Source organism: Haliaeetus albicilla, chromosome 6, assembly GCF_947461875.1.
Source record: "Haliaeetus albicilla chromosome 6, bHalAlb1.1, whole genome shotgun sequence".
NCBI lineage: Eukaryota > Metazoa > Chordata > Aves > Accipitriformes > Accipitridae > Haliaeetus > Haliaeetus albicilla.
In genome coordinates this window covers 29,570,895-29,588,503 of record NC_091488.1, presented here as the reverse complement: position 1 = coordinate 29,588,503, position 17,609 = coordinate 29,570,895, and the positions used below count along the sequence as shown (strand labels likewise).

Genomic DNA, 17,609 nt, shown 5'->3' with positions numbered 1-17,609 from the left:
TTAGAAACAGAAACCAAGACTAATGTCTAGATCTGTTTAATACGGTGACAGCATGATTTGATACCAATAAAATTTCACCAAGAAGAAAGGCACATGTACTAACAAAAAGTTAAATGGGTGTGTTTGTAGAGCATATTGCAGATGAATTACACATGGCTAATTAGCTAAGCCAAAGCCCCATGATGTTTCTAGTTACCAGACTTGTTTGGAGATCTCTACTTTCAGCCTCATAACCTAGATATGCTATAAGCTGATGAACTTGAACTACTCAGAAGATATACTGTAAATATAGAATAAGACAGGCTCAAAACAAGAGTTAGTAGAGAGTAACGAACTTTGCTTTACTTCATACTTTGTCTCATGGTATTTTGCGATGAGAAAGCCCCAAAAATGAAAAAGTTAAAAGATGCTTGCCAGCAGACCCAGCAATAAAACAAAACATTTAAAGGACCAATAGCCACCATTTAGCCAACATTTTAGGTGGCTAAAAGCTTTATATATTATATCGCTCTACTGAAAACATTTTAATACTTGCACAATCTCAACAGACTTTTTTTGGGGGGTGGGGGAAGAGGTTTTGATTTGCTGGGGTCATCAGAAAATTTAAAAGCACGCAAAAGTGCAAACAGCAAAATAGTAGTACTTATTTAACATATCCACTCTGGGATGCAGGTGCTGACAAATAAGCATAGAAGTGTATGGTATATGTATGAGGTTTCTATACAGCAATAACTTAAGATATACAGTTTACGCACTTGGCAAGTTGAAAAAAATGCCAACACTCTTGTGTGACTGAATGACTTTTCACATACTGTGACTGCATCTTTGAATTTTCAGAAACAGGTATACAGCACGCACATGGACTATACCTACAATTCAAACTGCAATTGCAAAAAATTATAGACAACACACAAGTAATGCTGTTGCAGTAACAAAATCTTTATTTTATCTGAGCATTGATACCAATGCTTAGGTGTTGCACAATGAAAATAAATGGAATTGCAAATAATACAGTCCCCCACAGATGAAAAGAGACAATCATCTTTGATTCAGTTTAGATAACTGGTTTCATGGCAGAAGACTTGGACTTTAGAATTTTATTTATTTTTTAAGTGTCGCCAGCAAAGTTTCATACACACTTAAAATTCTTCAGGGGTGGAGAGAGTGTGGGGGGTGGCTGGCAAAAAACTCAAACAACTTGTTTCCTGGATATTGGGAATATTTACATAGAGTCAGTTAAATAACTGAATTAGGTTCATCAAATAACATGCAATACTTGCCCTATCTTCTTGATCACTTATTTTCAGTTTTGACATAGACAGATGTAAACAAACACAATTCTGTGTCTGTCATATAATTTCCATTTAATTCCCCTGTTCACAATGTTATACACAGACAGAGGTTTTCAAGAGGAATTAATCATGACAAACACTATGAAACAACTCTCAAAAAAAAATCTGTATCATTATCATAAGCCTGTATGGCCTTAGAGCTCAGTTTAATTAGAATTGATGAACCATGGTTAAAAAAGTGAAACCCAAAGGTTCTGAGACCCCATTATCAGGGAAAAGGGGAAAAAGTACTCAGTTTACTCTAACTATGAAGTATTTCCTTCAAATCACATATTTGGAAGAAAGATTTCAGGGTTGTTTTTTTTTTCTTCTTGAGTTTAATAACAAGTTTAAATTCTCTGTACGCATCCATTTAGTTTTAATCTGAACTCTGAAGTATGAGTTTTCTAAAATTGTACTGAAGAATCAAACCAAAATCATACTCTATACTGAAGTTATACTAAGGAGGTTTGCTTTAACAATATTTGAGAGTAAACAGTTACTGTAACTGTGGCAACTAAAAACCTATGAAAACAAAGTGAAAGTTTGTGCAAATATGAAAAGAAAGTATCTAAGAACTTAAAGTAGTGCAGCCACAGCAAAAGCAGAGACATTGTTAAGAAGGTAAATCTCTATTGTACCCTTCTCACAACCTGTATCCCTTCCATAGGTACAATGGAAATTAAGTTGTTCTTGGTTGTCTTCTTTACTAAATTAGACATTAATGTCTAGTGTTATCTCCATTAACCTTACTCAAATCCAAACAAGCCAAAATAAAAATTAAAAAAAAAAAAGCAGCTGACAAAACTTTATCTTATGTCTGAGATAAGAAAACCCTGGGCTGAAATTTCAGATGAGAGTGGGTTCCTCATGTTTTGGCCTGAGACAGATGATAATTTTCATGTTCACTCAGACTTCCTCTTCTTCAGCTGAATTAATACATTGAAAATATAAAGTCTTACACTGACATAAGAACAAAAAAAACCTAAAAACCTAGACAATGCAGGAAGAAGATATGAAAGAGCAGATTAAAAGGGGAATAAAAGCTCAAAATGGAAGACAAAGCATAAGATACCTTGGAAATCAAAGAATGTTGAATAAAAAAATAATTTTCTCACAAACAAAAATGTTAAATATTTTATGGTTTCTTTACATTGCGGTATCTTCTCGGACTAGAAAAATAACCTTATATATGGTGTTACCTTGTACTTCATGTATAAATTATTCATTGCTATGTAAGCTAAGGGAAAAAACCTACAGTGCTAATCACTAATCTCAGTAATTTCAAATAGAAAAGTTACCTAAAACTCAGTACCTAATTCAGATCTCTCCCCACGCTGGTAATACTTGGGGCAGGGGGAACAAAAACCAAAAAAATAACCTAGCATTATTTTAATATACTCAGAAAGCAAATCTCAGCTTTACTGACGCTTTTCGAATCACTGTGTTTCCCAGAATCTACACAGAACAGATGATAAAAATTCAGCTTTATTTCTTATTTGCTTTGTTTTGAAATAATAATAACCCTCTCTCTTCCTCAGATCTGAGGATCAACTAACATCCTTTTTCTAAAAATTATTTTGGAATGTTTTAGAAATTGCAAGACATTTTCAGTGCAACTGGCTTAAATTAGATTCTTAAATAGCATCTGTAACTTAGAAAAATCTTTCCGTAAAACACCAGTAGCTCTGACTCTTAACACCTCACTCCTGCCCATGTTCATACTAAGCTGTTTAGAAAGGAGTGGGCTGGTACAGTAAGACTTAGAAGTGGTCCTTCACTAATTGACAGCCCAGACCCATCTAGAATACAGTGTACAAATTGTTGATTTTATTTGTTTTAAATCACAAGAATTGAAAAGAGGTAACTACTTGAAATAAATTCTCTCTTTCCAGTCAAATGCTTCTTTAGGACACTTGCATATAGGAGGACTTGATTCAGGGGTCCAGCACTTCCCTGAAAAAGAGGAAAATACTGCAAAAATGCAGTACCTCAAATATTCATGAGTATGTGCTAATCCACAAGCCAAGCTGCAGGTTGCGGGAGAAAGCAGGAACTTCTTAAGCTAGCCAGTTTAATAATTTTCAATTTATAATATACATTCAGACATCTTCTGCACACTTGTACCCAATTACAGTTAGCAACGCATAATCTATTAACACAACCCTTTTAAAAGTAAATAGTCTGCTAACCCATGCAAATTGAACCACTATCTCTTATATACAATTCTGGAATAAGCAAATGCTAAGCACTGAATTATCTATGGCAGTGAGTTTCTATTAATAGTTTTTAATGGTACACACCAAAAACATTGTACAAAGTCTATTAACACACACAATATACTACTCAAATGTCACTTCTGCTTCAGTGCCAAGAATACTTGATTGTCAGGAATGAAAAGGGACTTTAAAAATTATTTCTTTGTGAATTAGAGTTGGTTTGGGTTTCTTTCCAGTTTCCAAAAATAAATCAAAACACCTTTTGGTACTTTTCAAACACTGGAATGACAATAACTACAGTTCAGACACTGAAATCTTGCAAAAATTCAACATAAAAAGAACTATTGCTTTTAACCCTGGTAGATATTAATTTGCTATATTATGGGCATTATTTGTATATTTTACAAAATCTCTAACCTGAATCAAGTAAAAGTATTTCATGCTTACTCATGAACAATCAAAATCTACAAACCAAACTTTCTGCTTCAGATTACTCTCTGTACTGCAGCACTTTAGAAGGAATAGGGGAGAGAAACTGCAAGAAAAAGTGTTTTTGCACTCCCCATTTGTGACTATTAACAGCTACAGCTTATTTTTTGAATGAGTAATTACCTACTTAGAGCAAACACATTTGTAAGTTTGACCTAGCTAGAGCACATTTTCATCACTTTTCCAGTACAGAAGTACATTTTCCCCTTATTTCTTTACCTTCCATCTGTTCTTTCAACATTCCTGTTGAAAAGCAGTGGTCAATGAGAGGCATTCTCTACCAGAGTGCTACATACTGAAGCTGGATTCTAATTATACATTTATTATTCTGCTGCAACATTGAACACTGATATAACAAATCTATCTAGATCCAGGCAGTTCATTATAGTCTAGCTTCACTATTTCCTATTACAGCATTGAGACAAGACAGTGATTAAAACTTTATTTTTTTGTAAGTGGAATAAAATTTAATAAATTGGTTTTCTTGCTTAATTAATTGTGGTTTATATACTGCTACCACACAGTTACAACAAATTTCTTCCAGCTATTATTTATGATCTCATTGTGCTGTTAGCAAATTAGTCCCAAAATGTTTAAGAAACCATCAATGGAAAAGGATTCAAAGGCTTACCCATCTAATCATGCTAAACTTATCTGACCAAATATTCCTGAATATACAGCCAAGTAAAGAGTAAAATTATTAGAATTCACTCTGAAGTCATTCAAACTGAAAACAAAAGGGAGTATATCACCATGCTGAATAAAACTAAACCATTTGTTGGATGCAAAAGTTCTTCTACATAAAATAGAAAGTGTTGTATTGTGCAGTTATTAGCTCCCAAATTAGCATTCTCAGTGAAGTCAGAAACAATAACTTCTTCAAACATTTAAGAGAGATAAATTCATTCTTGAAAAATAGTAGCCTGGTGTTCTCAGTTTATACTTAAGAATTCAGCTAAACTACAAAGATGAAAGAACAGCACCACCTAGTTCTCTATTTAAAAGTTTTCAAATATTATCATCCATTGATTTATTTTTGTAATCTGTATTCACATAGGCATGTGTATTCTGCAATGAAATCTGTCACATTTCCATAGGAAACAATACTAACAAGTTTGTCAGCAGTTATTAAAACATCTGATGTAGATACTTTACAAGTGCATTCTGTGGAAAAAAAAACCAACTTGCATATGCAAGAATGCTAGAGACTTGTAATAACACAAATATTGTTCTGAAACAACATAGACACTGCACTGATTGCTCATCCATTCCTAGTATTACTTGTAGGACCACTTCTCTAATTTAACCAGAACTCTGTATTTGTACTGATTCCCCTGTACAGCAGTCTGACACCTTATAGTATGTGTATGTGTTCCAGATGCAAAAGATATATTCATGATACAGACACCACAAGAGCCTAACACGTTTAAAAAAACTAATTATAGCTCATGCAAGTTGTTTCATATTTACTTTCATGCTCTGCAAACACTAGAAACCTTTCAGAAAAGGGGTAGATATTTTAGTTGTTAGCCAGACTGAAAGTTTTCCTATCAAGAATTTCCCTTCTAAAGAATGAGACGTGTACTTGAACAATCCCAAAGTTTACCATGACACAACAGCAGCACCTAAGAAGCTACCTACTCCTACCATGCAGACATGCTGACCAAGTTTTACTCGCATAGCTGCCTGTGTTTCAATTTGATAAGCACATAGATACACATGCAGAATAGTTAGTCTATTTTTCTAGATCTCCTAGATTGTCTAAGATCTCACTCACATCAACATGACATAATAGCAGGGGAAGTTTATTTCTGAAGACATCTTCTGTTTTGACATTGATATGCATCAGTCAACTCTGATTTCTTATACTAATATACATTGCACTAGATATTTTCCATAAGGTTCTTAATTGAAATAAAGCACAAGTGACATTGATACTGTGACTGTTCTGCATAGTACTGCATTTTACATTGCAACAGCATGTCTTGTAACATTATAGAGAAAATGGGAGTTAACTGCACCTACAAAGTGTTTTAGCTGCGTTTGAACGAAATGTCCAAATCAAATAATTGATTTATCTAACTTAAAACAAGGAAAATTAAATGCAGCTACATTAAAATGATCTCATGTAGCACATTTGCATCAATCTGCTGAAGTTCATCTGAATTCCTGTTTTTCATATGGTAGCTTTTAAAGTATTTTCAGCTCTCAAATCTGACCCTTCCTACCAATGCCTGTAAGAAGTCTTCCATGTTGTACTGATCCAAAAAAAAATCAGGCTTTGAACGGATGAAAGAGACTAGAGCCTTATGACTACCTCACTAAAAAGCTTCTGTAATTGGTGCTCCTAGCCAGGTGTCCCATTGCCAGGGATTGATTCCCACTGGCTCTCCTCCTCACTTCTGTTAGGGCACATTTGAGGAAGGCAGAGAAGTAGGGGGAAGAAAAGAAAACAGTAATAATTAAAAAAAATTTTTAAAATAAAAAAAATCTAAGCCTCCTATCACATCCCTCACAGCTATTTTCTCCTCCAAGGTAGACAGAAGGATGTACTCTCATAGCTTCCACAGAATGCACTTGCCCTAAAACCTTCACTTGTTGCATTTTATCTCCTGGGGAAAGGAAGCGGCGGAGAGCCATAGGAGGAGAAAGATGAAAAGATATGCTGTATCCTGCAATCCTGAAGTCATACAGTGTTTTGCTCCAGCCTGATCTTCATATATGTCTCAGGCTTTCACAGTAAAGGCTTTTGTGGTAACTCCAGAAGGGATGTTTTATTCCTAGAGAAAATAAGTTACCCCATTCCTTGTCCCCCATCTAACTACCTACCTACATATTCCATGAGGGCCACTTAGGTGTCAGCATGGCATAGCTCACTTGTTGCAGAGTTGACACATTAATGTAAACAGATTACATAGGATCCAAATTTGAGGCCTTTATCCTCACAATCTTAAGAAGGGAAATCCCTTCATGGATACAGAGTAGGGCTATTGCCGTTTCCTCACTTCAAGTCTTGCAGCAGCAAGCAGAAGAAACAAAGTTTGGCTTTCTTGACAGGTATTCTAGGCAGACAAGGCCTACAGGGAGATTACTCCACATTTATCTGTGACCAGGTAGTCACCTATTTTAAAATTTCTTTCTGAAGATATTTCCTTTCTGGAAGAAGTTCAAATGACAAGAGTTTTTAATGACCCATTAAAACAAAAAAACCCTATGATATTAACAATTCATTAAACAGCAAATTTTCATTTGTTCACTTTAAATGATACAGACTACTGGATTCTGTTTTCCTGTTGGGATTTACAGTGTATTTCAGTTTGCGGTAGGCTTAATCTAATGAACATTAAATGCATCTGCACTTCCAAATCCTGCAATACAGATGTCACAGTAAATTGAGAATACCCCTTACAGAACATGTTCGACTGCCTTCTTTATCCAGATTTCCTGTTAACTCCATTTTGCATCAGATTTGGAAAAAAATGTGGTTTTGTAGAACAGAATTTTTCCTTGCTTTTCTAACAGACAAAAGCAAGTCTGTACAAAAACTAATATCATTCTTTTTCTCAAAATCCAAAGACAGTTTGGGAAGTTCTGCAATCACATTACTTTAAAAGACGTCTCCCCCACTGCCAAGTATTTCTTACACAAAATATATAAAGGCCTAGCCACTTAAAACAATCTTATATTCCAAGCTTTTTTGAAATTACATTAATTTGTGTTAAACATATGTGAATATTCCATAGATAACTCTATAAACCATTGAGGCTTCTTTCTACCATAAATAAAAAATAAAACGGCCATACATTTCTACTGCTTACATGCCTTCCCCACTACCTCCAAAATTCACTACTCAGAATACAGCAAAGCAATAATGATTTATAATTTGCAAAACAAAGACAACTTAGGAAGCAGAAAACATTTTAATTTCAGCCTGATCCAATTCTAAAACTCAACCTTATTTTATGGGGAAAATACTGAAATTATGTGAGCTCTGGACCATTCTTTAAGGAATGAGACTTACTCACTCTAAGAATGGCATACATTTTGCATTTTACATACCAAAAAGAAGCATTAACCAGCAGTTTGTAACTCACAAACTTCACATTTAGTGAGGAGAGATGTGCTAAATACTTGACAAAAAAAAAATCCAAATAAAGTAAGGAGAATGTTCTGAAGAAGCTGGGCAAATAGTCAAGGTGCTAGCCCATATGTAACTTAATATACACTACTTATCTAAACATAATCAAGATGATACATATTTGAACACAAGCAGCAGTCGAGATATATCCTAAGACTGTAACATGTTCGATTCAGGACTCCAACCTTTAAAGAAAGCATAGCCTATAGAGCTAATTCACTGCTAATTTACTGCTAATTTGTTTTTATACCAAAAGATGAGACACGCTCTCTTTTAATATGTAATGTCCTAGTAATTGTGAGACTTGATATTTAAGTTCTGAAAAGCCCCTCCATGTTAGGTGTTGCTAATTTTGCTACAGTTGGCTTTAATTTAAAATTGAAGTGACTCCCTTTTGACTGTACAGATACCATTTTTCATTAATCAAAATGATCATTAAGCAAGATGGTACTTATAGCTTCTGCTATATTAGTCCAAATCTCACCTATTTTTCATAGCATTACAAGGCCACACTATAAAAGCCAACAAAAAGACAACAATAACAACAAAAGACAACAATAACATTATTAGAAATCTGGAAGTGCAATTGAAAAGTTAAAAACTGGTAAAGTTAAGAGGAAACCACAATGCCATGCTTGCTCTAATGAACACAGTATTTCACACGTCACTTAAGCTCATGAAAAACTGCAATGTTAGTTTAAAGTTTCCTCCAAACATTCAGAAAAGAAGTTCTCTCATTTTCACTACTATTATTTTAGATTTGTTAACAAAAGAATTCATGTAAAGGAAATACTACAGTATATTCCAGTATATTATACCATGTTATGACCTGTCACAGATTTGAGATACTCTGTTAATCCTTGATTAGAAATCAGTTTAGTGAGTAATATCTCTAGTCACTACATTTATTTTACAATTTGCAAACAAACAGCTGCGTTTCGACATTTTTTATACTTGAACATATAAAAAATCTCTTTCAGTTGAGTAGAGTGTGAACAAGTGTTTTCAGATATCAAACGAAGTTTTACTTTTCCTGTATAAACTGCGCAAACCAATGGAGACTTCTTCACTGTTCTTCAATTTACATCCATCGATGTATCACAATGAAGCACCAACTAGCATGTCAAGATTTAAACGACAAAACTTCACATATAAAAAACATGTTAACACTCAGGTAAGAAGAAAAAAGCCTTTGAGAGGGATAAATTGAAAATGAACTTGACACTAGAACACTGTATTGGGTTTGTGTGGCAAGGTTTTGGTAGTGGGGGGCTAGAGGGGTGGCTTCTGTGAGAAGCTGCTAGAAGCTTCCCCCATGTCCGACAGAGCCAATGCCAGCCGGCTTCGAGTCGGACCCACTGCTGGCCAAGGCCAAGCCCATCAGCGACGGTGGTGATAATGCCTCTGGGATAACATATTTAAGGGAAAAAAAAAAACTGTGGAGAACAGCAGCAGCAAAAAGAAAAGTGAGAATATGTGAGAGGAACAACCCTGCGGACACCAAGGTCAGTGCAGAAGGAGGGGGAGGAGGTGCTCCAGGCACCGGAGCAGAGATTCCCCTGCAGCCCGTGGGGAAGACCATGGTGAGGCAGGCTGTCCCCCTGCAGCCCATGGAGGTCCACGGTGGAGCAGATATCCACCTGCAGCCCAGGGAGGACCCCACGCCGGAGCAGGTGGGTCCCCGAAGGAGGCTGTGACCCCGTGGGATGCCTGTGCTGGAGCAGGCTGCTGGCAGAATCTGTGGCCCCGTGGGGAGAGGAGCCCACACTGGAGCAGATTTTCTGGCAGGACTTCTGGCCCCACAGGGGACCCACGCTGGAGCAGTTCATGAAGAACTGCAGCCCGTGGGAAGGACTCACATTGGAGAAGTCCGTGAAGGACTGTCTCCCATGGGAGGGACCCCACGCTGGAGCAGGGGAAGAGTGTGAGGAGTCCTGCCCCTGAGGAGGAAGGAGCAGCAGAGACCAGGTGTGATGAACTGACTGCAACCCCCATTCCCCTGGAGGGAGGTAGAAAAAATCATGAGTAAAGTTAAGCCCAGGAAGAAGGGAGAGGTGGGGGGGAAGTGTTTTGAGATTTGGCTTTATTTCTCATTACCTATTCTGATTTGATTGGTAATAAACTAAATTAATTGCCCAAGTCGAGTCTGTTTTGCCCGTGACAGTAATTGGTTGAGTGATCTCTCCCTGTCCTTATCTTGACCCATGAGCCTTTTGTTACATTTTCTCTCCCCTGTCCAGCTGAGGCAGGGGAGTGATAGCGTGGCTTTGGTGGGCACCTGGCATCCAGCCAGGGTCAACCGATCACAAACATGTTTTGTACAATCTTTTAATTAAAAGAAATTTGATTGCTTCTACTTCAACTAGTACAGCTTCCCACCTCGTTAGGGACTAACCAGAACAACCTTCCTACCTTACAGCATAGCAGGAATAAAAGCAGGTCAAGTTACACTGTTAATCCAGCAGATGTAGGTCAGTTTGGGATAAATATCGGAACAAATGGAAAATACCAAAGTGCCTACTACAACCGCTGCTGTGAAGAAATTTGGCCTTATTCTCTTCAGAGCTGTCAGTCAGCCGCAGTTGTGGAGTTTCCAGTGATGAACTTTGAAAAGCCAGAGTTTTAAGACTTAGATAGGTCAGTACAGCTGTGCTGTCCTATTCAGCTTCTGGCAGAAGAAATGGCAATAACGCAATGCATTATGTATTGATAATACCCAGAAAGGTGTAACTGTATTTTCATATGTGGTCACAAATTATTCTTGCATGTAATAGCATACTCAGGTTACTTTAGCTAAGATTTGGCAATTGAATTACCATGATTAGAATCATTGTTTAATTAATATTGTGGTATATAAGAAGTTTAAAATATAACCAGAATATTTTCACCTCTAACGTAAGAAAACAGTCTCTCTCGCACTATCCTTCTCATACAACAAAGAAAAAGACAGGCATTCAACAACAACTGTTTACAGAAAGATGATGATAGAGGGAATATCAAAGCTATGCAGACAACCACTATACTGCATATATGACGATATGCGCTGTTTTACAAATAATATAAACCTTGCCAACTCCATTCACAAAACAAAGAATAAGCTGGAGAGGAGTTCAGTAATGTAACTCTATGTGAAAAAAACTTACACGAAGAAACATTCAGCTCTGGAAGAGCTTTAGGGATTCAAATTGAGAAACACAGACTATACGCTAATTATTTTTCTGAAACTGAAGAGCAGCTGCCTATGGACAGTTAATAATCTTTAACAGCTGTGTAAGAAAAAAGTGGAATCCTAAACCGAGTACTACAAAATAGAAAAAAGTTAAATTTATGCATTTATAGTAATGTAAAGCTGTATTTAAAGTGATTTGCTGCTACTTAAAATGTGAAAGCTATAAAGGCATTCACACTCTCCAAGAGCCATTTGATTAAACTAGAAAGCAGTAAATACAACTCAGCTCATGGTTAGGAAGAAATGGTCTTTCCCTCAGAAATCCCAAACTTGTCAGACAGCAAAAACGCTCCTCAATAAGGCTTACATAGATCCCAATATCTCAAGTTTTGCAAATAAAAGGATGGCAAAGGATACAAGTGTAATCTTATCTTCCACATTTACAGATGTTAGGGAAAGGAGATAGGACAATAGGTAGGCAGACATCGTTAAAGGAAGAAACAGGGAGTCTTCCAGTCCATCCACAAGAAAAATAACTACCTACATTCTTCACTAAATCCTTTTTTCCTGTTCCAAGTTCTCTATGTTAGAAAATCCTACATGCAAAACAGTAGTATTAAAAGAAAGCACTGGAAGATGCAATATACAGCCTTCAGTGTTAGCACTCTGTTTTGTCATTGAAGTACATGTTCTCCGCTCCTTCTTCTCCCCCCTTAAAATATGATAGCGTCCTATGTATTGACAATTAAAGCACCCATCCTGAACTTATTGTGCATTAACATAAGAGAAATTGCAATCATTTGGACTTAGTCTTTGATTTTCATTTCTAAAATGAAGGGAAAAGGTCCTGAAATAGGTTCATAGAAAAAATGAAACAAATCAAAACAAAAACAAACAAATCAAAACAAAAACAAACAAAACCCCACAACATTAAGAAACCTTGCAAAGACACATATATTCATTTTTGAAAATACTCAATTCTTTTCAAAATTTTTTCACTGTATAGAAAGGTAAATTGTTTAAGGGCAGATTCCTGAGAGAAATCATGATTTTACAAGTTACCCCTTGCCACGGGAATTTGATATTTGCCTTTCTTCCTGTCAGACACACCTCAGAAACTCCTTGGGAAGAAGGGATATGCTCATTAAGATCATACTTAATATTGATGCAATCCCAAGAGACACAAATTTAACTATGTCTAATAGTTTTACCATTCTACATTTGTTTTGGAATGTGTATTTTAAAAAGCATGTCAGTGGCATTCTCCCTAGAGAAGACCCTCCATTGTTTTGAGAGTGTCTAAGAATAAGCCTGCCATTAGATTCATGTTTTAAAACAAAATTAAAGTATTCCTTCTTTCTCTTGGAGAATGCATTAAGAGGACAATGACAGCATCTTCTATTTCTACTTTTCAAATATTAGATGAAGAGGGAATCATCGTTCTAACAGTCAACCACACTCTGGTTGCACTGTTATTCTCTTGGCAGCTACTTGATGTCCGTGTCCATCTCTTTACCATACATACAGTTGTTATCAGTTACTTAATCACCATTTGTGACACATACATAAAAAAAACCAAAAAACAACTCAAAATCCAATCTTGACTTTGCATAGCAATATTAAAAGATTAATTCTTTGGTGGAAAGAGTAAGGGTAATCACATTCAACACATTTTGTCAATAGTGGGATCAGGCCACAGTGACGGGAAAGCTAATTATGAGGACTAAGTCTTCTATAACAAAAAACTATGGCTTAAAGACATTTATAGTACATTATAATGGAATTGCAACCAACAATTAAGTAAATTTAAAAGCAGAGGGAGATTCACTGTCTTACACTTCTGAAATTAATAAAAAAGTTAAAAGACAACTAACAAGAAAGTAAACAAGAAAAATGTATTTGTTTCAGCAGAGGTGCTTCTCTTGATCAACATTTCTGTGGAGTTACTTCTTCAGTGAGAGACCACAAAACTGCTTACTGTTGATGATAGAAACTCAAATATTTTGAGTGTAAGAGTGACAAATATTATCAGAGTAAGTGATCCCTATTCATGTATTCCTCAGGGAAGTTGTGTGAGGTCATCAATGGGCATTTGGATTGTTTAGTTACTTCATGTTCCAAAACTGAACGTGAACTGCTATATGATGACTATCAATAAAAATACATGAAGAACTCAAGCAAAAGAATTCATAAAATATGAACTAACCTGAGAACTAAGCAGCTAATAAGCCTACCAAGCCTTGGTTAGATTGACTGAAGTCATATAAAAACAGCCACCATCAAGTAGAGTGATACATTTTATGTTTCAAGTTTCAGCTTGTGGGTAAAATATTCCAAATAAAGATTGTATCAAAACTACTGTCTTCTATTCTGTAATTGTCTGTACCCTACAGAACTTATAGAATTACAACAACATGCTTTTGACTTTTGTACACTGTATTAGTGTAACAACACTTAGGTGTCAAGACAATCCCTATGCATACAGCTTTAGGTTGCCAAGATTTTGCTAACAGAAATCCTACTGAAAACTCAAAATAGAATCTAGATACACAAGATATTAAGTAATGTATGACAACTTCATCTTAAATCAGCTTAGATGATCTGAGTAGTACCCATTTGCATATTTGCCTTTTTTTTTTTTTTAAACTCTGCTTGTAATAGATCTGGGCTTACGAAGAAAAGAGTCTCACCCGTAAGCAATTATCTGTCTTCACTGATTTGTTGCATCAGTGATCACAGTTTCAGACAAATTAAAGTGTCCCTACATTATTGTCATTAGTAGACAGGTTGCAAGCATTGGAAGACTCAGAAGAAACCATGTTGAGATTTGCCTGGTGTTGACAGACTACTGAAACTAGATCATTTGCTACCACATACAGCACTATCCAGTGTCTTCTCAGAAGCAAAGCATGTTAAGGCATTAGATGCCATTTGCATTATCACACAGCAGGGGGCTACAGCAGCTACAATTCCAGGATAATCTTAACCTGTATCTGTGTATTATGAATCCAACAAAACTATTTTTAATATTAGTTTCTCACATGATAAGTCTTTATTGTAAAGAGCTTACTTGTCAGGTTGCATAAAAACAGCTCAGATGACGTACTTGAGTTATTCTAAATATATGCTGTCCTCCAACTGTTAAATTTTGTCTAAGGAAGGCTAAATTCATGAAGCAGAAAAAACAATCAGAATGAAACAAAAATGTAAGGCTGACTATAAACATACATAACAGTTTAACCCCTTGGGACACTGTTTAAGTATTCCAGAATCATTACAGTGCACAACTTAAGAACAACAGCAGCCAGAGATCCTATTATTTTCACAGCAAACGCTAGAGAGGGCAGAGCAGACTAATATGATACCCAAACTCAGCTGACAAACCGCTTCTCAGCTCAACATGTTATTACTCCCTCTTCCACCTCCATCACTCCCCTTTCACAGCAAGCAGTTGACACTGGACTCTTTTACTTCTTGTTTGCCCCCTTTCTGAAGGGACTGCTTGCTGTTAATGCTATTCCACACACAAGCTGAGAAGCATTATTCTATGTCTTCTTTCCTCAGCTGACGCTTCATCAGCACTCAGCACAGATTCCTTAAGCAAGTCTCTCCACAGATCATGCCAGAAAGGCACACTTCCATACAGGACACACATCAGCTTGACTCTTTGTCACCTGGTCTTTAAAACTTAATTAGCTTCAGTTTCACTAACAGGAACAATCCATAGTTACAATCCAGAAGTGCTTCGAATCCTCAGAACAAAGATCTTATTCACGTACAAAGCTGATGAAAAACCTGCATATCCCATGGCCCACAAACAGAAAATCAGAGGAATCTAACAAATCCATTGAGCCACTTCATAACACAGTTCAGGGAAGCAAAGCAAGCCAACAGGGAAAAACTACTTTTAAATGCAGGTATAAAGCTGCCAACAAGAAATGTGTCTAATATGGTAACTGTGTCTGCTAGCTGTACCAAAATAAATGGCAGAAACTGAGAAAACAAGATTTATGAAGTAGCACTATAAGGTGGACCAAAAGAATTTGATATTCTGTTAGATACAGTCACTATTCAGGACAGTCTTCTCCCAGAAAATATTTACTCATCTTCTTCTCCATTCTCCTTTATCTTGGAGAGAAGGATAGTAGTAATTATTTCCTCTCGCTGCTGTCTGAGGGTTACAGGTTCTTTATATTCCCCCCCGCCTTTTTTTTTGTTTAAATAGTGCCCAGCAAAAGTGCCTCCTGAAACAGCACTCTGCTGAAGTGCAGTATACAGAGTGCTTAAGTATTTTTGACTTAACTTTTAATCGGGAGCTAAAAAAATAATTGTGTGAGAAACTGAAAAGAGGGAGATGTTTCATACACACGAAGGGCAAGCTGGGTATCATGTTAAGCATCGCTTTTCCCCATCTGCAAGGACAGGCCCAATCTAGTTATTTCCACAAAGTCACAGTCAGCTGTGTATTACGCCCCTTTTCTTGCAACATGTTTTTTACCTGATGCAGTTCGTAGAGTTTCATTTTGCCTGGCATACTCCCTGAACTGCTGTGAAAGGCATCACTGTTTTTAATCACTGGTTTACTCTCAAAACTGCGATGCGCTGAATGCGGCTGATTGCATCTTAGGAAAGATCAAATCCTCCTCCTCCGGCAGCAGCCCCGATTTTATTGGTGACAGAAAGTCAGTCCAGACGCTTCCCCCCCGCCCCCTCCTTTGCAGGGCAATGAATTGACAATTCACAGGGAAATGTAAAAGGCAGAGAGGAGCCAACCCCCAGGTGCAGCCCGCCACACATGCCCCAATAAATAATCTTGTATAGCACCAACACAGCAGCTCCTTGTGCAGTGACGTACCGGGCAACTCATAAACATTGGTAAAGAATACAAATAACCTGCCCGATGAAACTGTCCTTTGCAGTTGCCAAGCGCACTCCCCCTTCCCTTCGTTCTCGCCTCCACGACCGGTAACTTCCTCGGGAGGTGGAGCGGGGGCACTCGGAGGTTCCTGGCCGATGGGGGGGTTGGGGACAGGGACGGGGACACGGACGAGCCTCGTGTGTTTCGGGCACCCGGGCGGCTGCCTCTGCTCCCGCTACGGGCTGCCAGCCGCTACTCCCTCCGGAGATCGCCCGACAAATGACGCAGCCGAGGGAAACGCGAAATACATTAAACTTGACGCGAAATGGCACGACGGAGGCGAGAGGAAAAAGAAAAAAAAAAGAAGAAAAAAAAAAAAAAACAACCTTACAAGGTCACTTAGTTTAATCGCCTCTTCGCTTCTCCCTCCCAAACTGAAACACCCCGCACGCCGAGCGAGGGCCGGGGAGAAAGACGCCCCGCCGTCTCCCCGCAGCCGCCCTGAGGAGTGGGCGCCCGCCGGCGAGCTGCTGCGCGGTGGCTCCCCGAGCCCGTTTACACCCGCCGGGCCGGGGCCGCCGCCGCCGTTGCCGCCTTCCCCGACCCTCGCGCCCGACCGTTACCTTCCCCCCGCCCCGCCCCGGCCCCACAGGGCGGCAGGGGCGGGGGACGGGGACGCTGCGCCGCCATCCCGCCGCCGCTGAGGGGGCAAACTCTCGGTGGCAGCGCAGCGCCGTGGGCTCGGCCGCCGGCTCGCCTCCCCCCAGAGCGGGAGAGGTCTGAGGGAAGATCTCCCGCAGGCAGACGCGGCGGTCACCGGCACCCTAGCAGCCTGCCGCGGGCTTCCCTCCGCGGCGGCCGCTACATTTGACTTGGACGGGTAACGTTAATTAGGGGGGGCGGCGGCGGTAGGGAGGAGGGAGAGCGGAATGCATTCAGTCTGGAAACTAGCTGCAGGATGAGCCGCCTGGAGCAGGATGGTGAAGGGATCCGCTTCCGAACCCCCGGCTCATCCGATTACCCTACGCATGTATTTTATACCTCACATACAGACACGCATTCTCGGCGGCGGCGCGATCGAGGCACGGACACCCCCCCCCCCCGCCAACTCCCCCGTCTCCCCGCCGGGGAGGCACGGCTGGAGCCCGCACGTTTCCCCGGGATGTTGTTGCAGCGCGCACGCCGCTGCTGCGGCTCCACTCGCACTTTCGGGGGCACGTTTGCGGCGGGCGAGCGGGGAGGTGACGGGGAGTTGAAGGGTTGGCTGCAGGGGCTGGCGAGCGACTGGCGGCGGGGGGGGGGGGCGCGGAGGGCGAAGGAGGGCGGGAAGAGGCTGACGGGGGAAGGGCAGGAAGGGTTAACAACCGTGCGGCGCTTTAGCGCTGGATAGCGCTACCGGAGCGGG

At 39.1% G+C, this 17,609-nt stretch overlaps 1 protein-coding gene across 3 annotated transcripts in view; it reads right to left on the bottom strand.

Annotated features, from left to right (window-relative positions):
- Nucleotides 1–17,609, bottom strand: part of CADM2 (cell adhesion molecule 2) — a 697,459-nt gene that overhangs the window by 679,187 nt on the left and 663 nt on the right. The window lies entirely within an intron of this gene.